General features: G+C 49.5%; 1 non-coding gene across 1 annotated transcript; it reads left to right on the forward strand.

Moving 5' to 3' along the window:
- The first annotated feature begins 1156 nt into the window (after nucleotides 1-1156).
- trnaa-agc lies at nucleotides 1157-1232 on the forward strand. The gene has a single exon. It is a non-coding gene; the product is annotated as a tRNA-Ala (tRNA).
- The last annotated feature ends 7119 nt before the right edge of the window (nucleotides 1233-8351 follow it).

Raw genomic sequence — 8351 nt, forward strand, 5'->3', positions numbered from 1 at the left:
GACAAGGTTTGACAGGTTTGGGAAGCATCAAGAGACAAGGAATGACAGGTTTGGTATAAGAATCCTGTCGGGCTCTCGTTTGGTAGCATCAAAGTGATAAAACTGTTATATTACAGAGTGAAATCTTAATATCCAGCTAGACTAGAGAAGATACTGGATACTGTTTATTAACTCCCGTAGGAAGCAACCAACCTGCCTACGGAGGCTTCTGTCATGGATTCATCCATTAATTCATTCAGGCCTTTCTCAGGGAGACCTATGGAACCTATGCCTGGGGGCCTGGGAACAGCAGAAGGAGCAGGTTTATTAATTTTGTCCTGTCCTTAGGGTACTGCTCAACTCTGTACAGGAAAAACCTCCACCTTCCATAAAGACGTATCGAGAGAGAGACAGACAGACAGAGACAGAGACAGAGACCCAGAGAGAGAGAGAGAGAGAGAGAGAGAGACATACAGAGAGAGAGACAGAGAGAGAGAGAGAGAGAGAGAGAGAGAGAGAGAGAGAGGGAGAGGGAGTGAGAGGTAGGGTAGAATGCCAGCCATAGAGATAAATATTTAATCTTACTCAGCTAAATTAACTTCATGTTGAACTTTGAGACATCTCAAATCCAGATATGACGTTCTCCTCCTTTCTTGTAATCCAGGAAGAACAGAATCAACCACAAAGAGTCAGCAGTTTTTATTGTTGTTAGAGATAGAGGGAGGGATATCTGTAATCATACTTCAGCAGGTGTGTACTCCCCTCTTTCCCTCCCCTCCTTAGAGAGAGCCAAGAAGCCCTACCAAAAGGTCAAGAAAGAGGTAGGGGGTGAGGAAGGTGGAGATGACTGGGCGGCCTTCTCAGCCAATGGAGAGCGAGAATCGGGTGCCTCGGTGTTGCTATGTTCACACGAGGAGGGCTGTTTATAATATAAAGTTTTAGTCTGTCTGGAGAGTTAACTGTGTGCGTGGGTTTCCCCTCTGCTCCACCATCCACTAACCTGGCTACCTTCCTGTACGGTACTAAACTGACATTTAATGTTCCTGGTTCAGGTTCCTGAGATATCTGACTGATCTAATGAAGCACTCACTTCTCAACTGAACAGAGGACAGTTTTAAAGACGGATATAAAGTATTTGGAAGAAGGATATAAAAGACTTGGAAGGTAAGAGTCCCGTGGTACCGTGTGGCTCAGTTGGTAGAGCATGGCACTAGCAACGCCAGGGTTGTGGGTTCGATTCCCACGGGGGACCAGAATGAACAAGCATGAAAATGTATGCACTCTGGATAAGAGTGTCAGCTTCAATGTAATATATTTTTTTAAATGATTACAAAATAAAGATATACAATCCTGTCGCATGCCTTCAAGCAGTCTAACCAAGTGCTGGTTCATAGGGTCCTGATTGTTGACCTATGACCTGTTAGCGTGGCGTTGGACTGAGGGAGCGCTCACGTAAGGTGTAACACTACCAAGTATTTCATCATCTGCAGCCTGGTTCCAGATCTGTTCGTGTTGGTTGTTGTCAGGCCAACCAGAACTGGGAACAGGCTAGAAGAAGAGTCCTGCCTTCTATCCACTCAGTGTTAACCAGGAGAGACAGGTCAGTAAGGGAGGTCTGGGAGGTCACTATGGTGGGTAAGAGAGAGAGAGATCACTATGGTGGGTAAGAGAGAGAGGTCAGGGGTCACTATGGTGGGTGGGTGAGAGAGAAGTCAGGGGTCACTATGGTGGGTTGGTGAGAGAGAGTTCAGGGGTCACTCTGGTGGGTAATAGAGAGGGAGGTCAGGGGTCACTATGGTGGGTAAGAGAGAGAGGTCAGGGGTCACTATGGTGGGTAAGAGAGAGAGAGATCACTATGGTGGGTAAGAGAGAGAGGTCAGGGGTCACTATGGTGGGTGGGTGAGAGAGAAGTCAGGGGTCACTATGGTGGGTTGGTGAGAGAGAGTTCAGGGGTCACTCTGGTGGGTAATAGAGAGGGAGGTCAGGGGTCACTATGGTGGGTAAGAGAGAGAGGTCAGGGGTCACTATGGTGGGTGGGTGAGAGAGAGGTCAGGGGTCACTATGGTGGGTTGGTGAGAGAGAGGTCAGGGGTCACTATGGTGGGTTGGTGAGAGAGAGGTCAGGGGTCACTCTGGTGGGTAATAGAGAGGGAGGTCAGGGGTCACTATGGTGGGTAAGAGAGAGAGGGGTCAGGGGTCATTACGGTGGGTGGGTGAGCGAGCGAGCGAGAGGTTAGGGGTCACTATGGTGGGTAAGAGAGAGGGAGGTCAGGGGTCACTATGGTGGGTGGGTGAGCGAGAGAGAGGTTAGGGGTCACTATGGTGGGTAAGAGAGAGGGAGGTCAGGGGTCACTATGGTTGGTAAGAGAGAGGGAGGTCAGGGGTCATTATGGTGGGTAAGAGAGAGGGTGGTCAGGGGTCATTACGGTGGGTAAGAGAGAGGGTGGTCAGGGGTCATTACGGTGGGTGAGAGATAGAGGTCAGGGGTCATTACGGTGGGTGAGAGAGAGGGAGGTCAGGGGTCATTACGGTGGGTAAGAGAGAGGGAGGTCAGGGGTCATTACGGTGGGTGAGAGAGGTCAGGGGTCATTATGGTGGGTGAGAGAGAGGGAGGTCAGGGGTCATTACGGTGGGTGAGAGAGAGGGAGGTCAGGGGTCATTACGGTGGGTGAGAGAGAGGGAGGTCAGGGGTCATTACGGTGGGTGAGAGAGAGGGAGGTCAGGGGTCATTACGGTGGGTGAGAGAGAGGGAGGTCAGGGGTCATTATGGTGGGTGAGAGAGAGGGAGGTCAGGGATCATTATGGTGGGTGAGAGAGAGGGAGGTCAGGGGTCATTATGGTGGGTGAGAGATAGAGGTCAGGGGTCATTACGGTGGGTGAGAGAGAGGGAGGTCAGGGGTCATTACGGTGGGTGAGAGAGAGGGAGGTCAGGGGTCATTACGGTGGGTAAGAGAGAGGGAGGTCAGGGGTCATTACGGTGGGTGAGAGAGGGAGGTCAGGGGTCATTATGGTGGGTGAGAGAGAGGGAGGTCAGGGGTCATTACGGTGGGTGAGAGAGAGGTCAGGGGTCATTATGGTGGGTGAGAGAGAGGGAGGTCAGGGGTCATTATGGTGGGTGAGAGAGAGGGCCTTCAGGGTCTGGTGGACCAGCCCCAATAAAGCAACACCAGGTTATAACACCTGTTATTAACTGTTATGACAAGCTGGTGCAGAATTAGCAGTTTAGCAGTAGAGGTTCAGCAGCATGTCATTGACTAGCAGCTCAGTCCTAATCCTTATTTTTAGGAAAATAAATACATCCCATGAACTCAAAATCAGAAACAGCACAGTTGGGATTAAAAGTCTTAACATGGTCAGAAAAAAACATGACAAGGAGGGTAGAGAGAGTTTACGGGCCTTGTGTGTGTGTGTGTGTGTGTGTGTGTGTGTGTGTGTGTGTGTGTGTGGGGGGGGGGGGGGGAATTCTAGCGAGGGGAGTCTTTCAGCAGAATCCCTCTGGACCTAGTTTCAGAAAGCCTGAGATGTATTGCAAACAGAAGTAGGTCAAAGCAAGTGGGTGACTGGGGGTGACAGAATATGGGTGACAGAATATGGGTGACTGGGTGACAGAATATGGGTGACAGAATATGGGTGACTGGGGTGACAGAATATGGGTGACTGGGGTGACAGAATATGGGTGACAGAATATGGGTGACTGGGGTGACAGAATATGGGTGACTGGGGGTGACATAATATGGGTGACTGGGGTGACAGAATATGGGTGACTGGGGTGTCCGAATATGGGTGACAGAATATGGGTGACTGGGGTGTCAGAATATGGGTGACTGGGGTGACAGAATATGGGTGACACTCAGTAGCTAAAAGAAAGTAGCCGTCAAATGTCCCAATTACCAGTCACACAATCGCTGTCTTGACTTGGGAGTCCAGTACCGCATAAAAAACGAGGTCACTAAATTTAACTAGGCAAGTCAGTTGAGAACAAACTCCTTTTTTACAATTACAGCCTACCGGGGAACAGTGATCAGGGGCAGAACAACAGATTTTTACCTTGTCAGCTCGGGGGATTTGATCCAGCAGCCTTTCGGTTACTAGCCAAACGTACTAACCACTAGGCTACCTGCCGTCCCGACACTCTATAGTGTGAGTCTCACACCTGACAATGTTAGATGTTTAGAATTCAGACAGCGAACAACATTTCTGGTACTACGGTAGTGCAGCCTAGTGAACTGTAAAGCAGCAGCCTGTTCCATGTCCTCAGTGTTGGCAGGAAGGGCTGTCTGTTGTGTGTGACCTATCCCCTACATATCCTGAAAACATTAGCTCATACAAGTGAAATGTAATGTCTCAGTCACTCTGTCTCTGTGTGGGTTTGGGTTATAACAACCTAGAGGGACTCTATGGGTTATTTCAACCCAGAGAGACTCTATGACATTGAGGGGTGAAAAAGCTGTACGTGACAGTGATGCAAAGAGAACCACTGAGTAAGAGAGAGGGGAGATTAAATTAAATGAAAGTAACAGAGGGTTGAGGGTGTCTATGTCTCTGGCCCAAATGCTGGTTTAGTTTGTTAATAAAAAAAATAAAAAAAATAAAATAAATTGGGGTGAGGAGAGGATTACTTTAGATACTGTTTGAATATGGTTTCAGGTGTTTTCTGAAGATGGGTAAGGGACTCTGCTGTTCTAGCTTTAGGGGGAAACTTGTTCCACCATTGTGGTGGCAGGACAGAGAAGAGCTTTGACTGGGCTCAGCGGGAGCTGCCCTCCCGTAGGGGTGGGAGGGCCAAGAGACCAGCGGTGGCGGAAAGGAACGCTCAGGTTGGGATGTAGGGTTTGAGCATAGCCTGAATGTAGAGAGGTGCAGTTCCTCTTGCTGTTCCGTATGTAAGCACCATGGTCTTGTAGTGGATGCGAGCTTCGTCTGGAAGACAGTGGAGTGTGCGGAGGAGCGGGGTGACATGAGACAACTTGGGAAGGTTGAAAACCAGACGAGCTACAGCGTTCTGGATAAATTGAAGGGGTTTGACGGCACAAGCGGGGAAGCCCAGCCAGAAGTGAGTTGCAGTAGTCCAAACGGGAGAGGACAAGTGCCTGGATTAGGACTTGCACCGCTTCCTGTGTGAGGTGGGGTCGTACTCTATGGATGTTGTAGAGCATGAACCTGCAGGAGCAAGTCACTGCTTTGATGTTTGCAGAGAACGACAGGATGTTGTCCAGGGTCAAGTCAAGGTTCTTTGCACCTTGGAGGGCAACACAGTGGAGTTGCCAACCCGTGATGGAGAGGTCTTTGAGCGGGCAGACATTCCCTGGGAGGAAGAGCAGCTCCGTCTTCTCAAGGTTGGGCTTGAGGTGGTGGGCCGACATCCATATTGAGATATCTTCCAGGCACGCAGATGTGTGTCGCCACCTGGGTGTCAGATTGACGTAAGGAGAAAAGTAGTTAAGTGTCATCCGCATAGCAATGATAGGAGAGACCATGTGAGGATATGACAGCGCCTAGTGACTTGGTGTATAGAGAGAAGAGGAGAGGTCCATCCTCATAGCAGTGATAGGAGAGACCATGTGAGGATATGACAGCGCCTAGTGACTTGGTGTATAGAGAGAAGAGGAGAGGTCCATCCTCATAGCAGTGATAGGAGAGACCATGTGAGGATATGACAGAGCTGAGTGACTTGGTCTATAGAGAGAAGAGGAGAGGCCCATCCTCATAGCAGTGATAGGAGAGACCATGTGAGGATATGACAGAGCTGAGTGACTTGGTGTATAGAGAGAAGAGGAGAGGTCCATCCTCAAAGCAGTGATAGGAGAGACCATGTGAGGATATGACAGAGCTGAGTGACTTGGTGTATAGAGAGAAGAGGAGAGGTCCATCCTCATAGCAGTGATAGGAGAGACCATGTGAGGATATGACAGAGCTGAGTGACTTGGTCTATAGAGAGAAGAGGAGAGGTCCATCCTCATAGCAGTGATAGGGGAGACCATATGACAGCGCCTAGTGACTTGGTGTATAGAGAGAAGAGGAGAGGTCCATCCTCATAGCAGTGATAGGAGAGACCATGTGAGGATATGACAGAGCTGAGTGACTTGGTGTATAGAGAGAAGAGGAGAGGTCCATCCTCATAGCAGTGATAGGAGAGACCATGTGAGGATATGACAGAGCTGAGTGACTTGGTCTATAGAGAGAAGAGGAGAGGCCCATCCTCATAGCAGTGATAGGAGAGACCATGTGAGGATATGACAGAGCTGAGTGACTTGGTCTATAGAGAGAAGAGGAGAGGTCCATCCTCATAGCAGTGATAGGAGAGACCATGTGAGGATATGACAGAGCTGAGTGACTTGGTCTATAGAGAGAAGAGGAGAGGTCCATCCTCATAGCAGTGATAGGAGAGACCATGTGAGGATATGACAGAGCTGAGTGACTTGGTGTATAGAGAGAAGAGGAGAGGTCCATCCTCATAGCAGTGATAGGAGAGACCATGTGAGGATATGACAGAGCTGAGTGACTTGGTGTATAGAGAGAAGAGGAGAGGTCCATCCTCATAGCAGTGATAGGAGAGACTATGTGAGGATATGACAGAGCTGAGTGACTTGGTGTATAGAGAGAAGAGGAGAGGTCCATCCTCATAGCAGTGATAGGAGAGACTATGTGAGGATATGACAGAGCTGAGTGACTTGGTGTATAGAGAGAAGAGGAGAGGGCCTAGAACTGAGCCCTGGGGGACACCAGTAGTGAGAGTACGTGGTGCAGACACAGATCCTCTCCACGTCACCTGATAGGAGCGGCCTGCCAGGTAGGATCCAATCCAAGAGTGTGCAGAGCCTGAGACACCCAGCCCTGAGAGGGTGGAGAGGAGGATCTGATAGAGCCTGAGACTCCCAGCCCTGAGAGGGTGGAGAGGAGGATCTGACAGAGCCTGAGACTCCCAGCCCTGAGAGGGTGGAGAGGAGGATCTGACAGAGCCTGAGACTCAATAGGCTGAGTGAATGAGAGAGACCAGTGGACTCAATAGGCTGAGTGAATGAGAGAGACCAGTGGACTCAATAGGCTGAGTGAATGAGTGGAACCAGTGGACTCAATAGGCTGAGTGAATGAGTGGAACCAGTGGACTCAATAGGCTGAGTGAATGAGAGACACCAGTGGACTCAATAGGCTGAGTGAATGAGAGAGACCAGTGGACTCAATAGGCTGAGTGAATGAGAGAGACCAGTGGACTCAATAGGCTGAGTGAATGAGTGGAACCAGTGGACTCAATAGGCTGAGTGAATGAGTGGAACCAGTGGACTCAATAGGCTGAGTGAATGAGAGAGACCAGAGGACTCAATAGGCTGAGTGAATGAGTGAGACCAGTGGACTCAATAGGCTGAGTGAATGAGGAGCGGATGTCGTCGACCTTCTTATCAAAGCGGTTGACAAAGTCATCCGCAGAGAGGGAGGAGGAAGGGGGTGGAAAAGAGTTTCCTAAGGTTACAGGCAGAAGCTTGACATTTAGGTAGAAGTGGTTTAAGCAGCTGATACAGAGAAAGATAAGGTAGAGAGGAGGGAGTGAAAGGATGATAGGTCCTCCAGAAGTTTAGTTTTCCTCCATTTTCTCTCAGCTGCCCGCAGCCCTGTTCTGTAAACTCACAATGAGTCACTCATCCACGGAGCAGGAGGGGAGGGCTGAGCCGGCCGGGAGGAAAGGGGACAGTGCAAGTCATAGGATGCGGAAAAGAAGGAGAGTAGGGTTGAAGAGGCAGAATCGGGAGACAGGAGTGATAAAGATTTAGCAGAAGGGAGAGATAGAATAGGAGAGAGTAGTGGGAGAGAGAGTGCAAAGATTGCGACAACGCATGACAATCTGGGAAGAGGCTGAGTGGATAGGGTTGGAGGAAAGGGAGACAGAGAAGGAAACAAACTAGTAAAGATGAGGTCAAGCGTATTACCTACCTTGTGAGTTGGAGGGAGATTGGGAAAGGATGAGGTCAAAAGAGGCAAGGAGGGGAAAGACAGAGTTGGAAAGAAATGAATCGAAGGCATACAGTACGTCAGGAGGTTGAAGTCGCCCAGTACAAATAGCGGTGAGCCATCGTCAGGAAATGAGCTTATCAAGGTGTCAAGCTCATTGAGGAACTCTTTAAGAGCACCTGGTGGGCGATAGATGACATTACTGTTAAGCTTGAAAGAAACAAGTGACAATGACAGCATGGAATTCAAATGAGGAGGGACAGGTGAGAGAGGGAGAAAAGAGAAAATATCCACTTAGGAGAAATGAGTAGACCTGTGCCACCACCGCGACGACCAGATGCTCTCGGACTATGAGAGAAAATGTTGTCAGATGAAGAAAGAGAAGCTGGACAAGCAGTGTTCTCTGGGGTGATCCCATGTTTCCGTCGG

Source organism: Salvelinus namaycush, chromosome 14, assembly GCF_016432855.1.
Source record: "Salvelinus namaycush isolate Seneca chromosome 14, SaNama_1.0, whole genome shotgun sequence".
Lineage (NCBI taxonomy): Eukaryota > Metazoa > Chordata > Actinopteri > Salmoniformes > Salmonidae > Salvelinus > Salvelinus namaycush.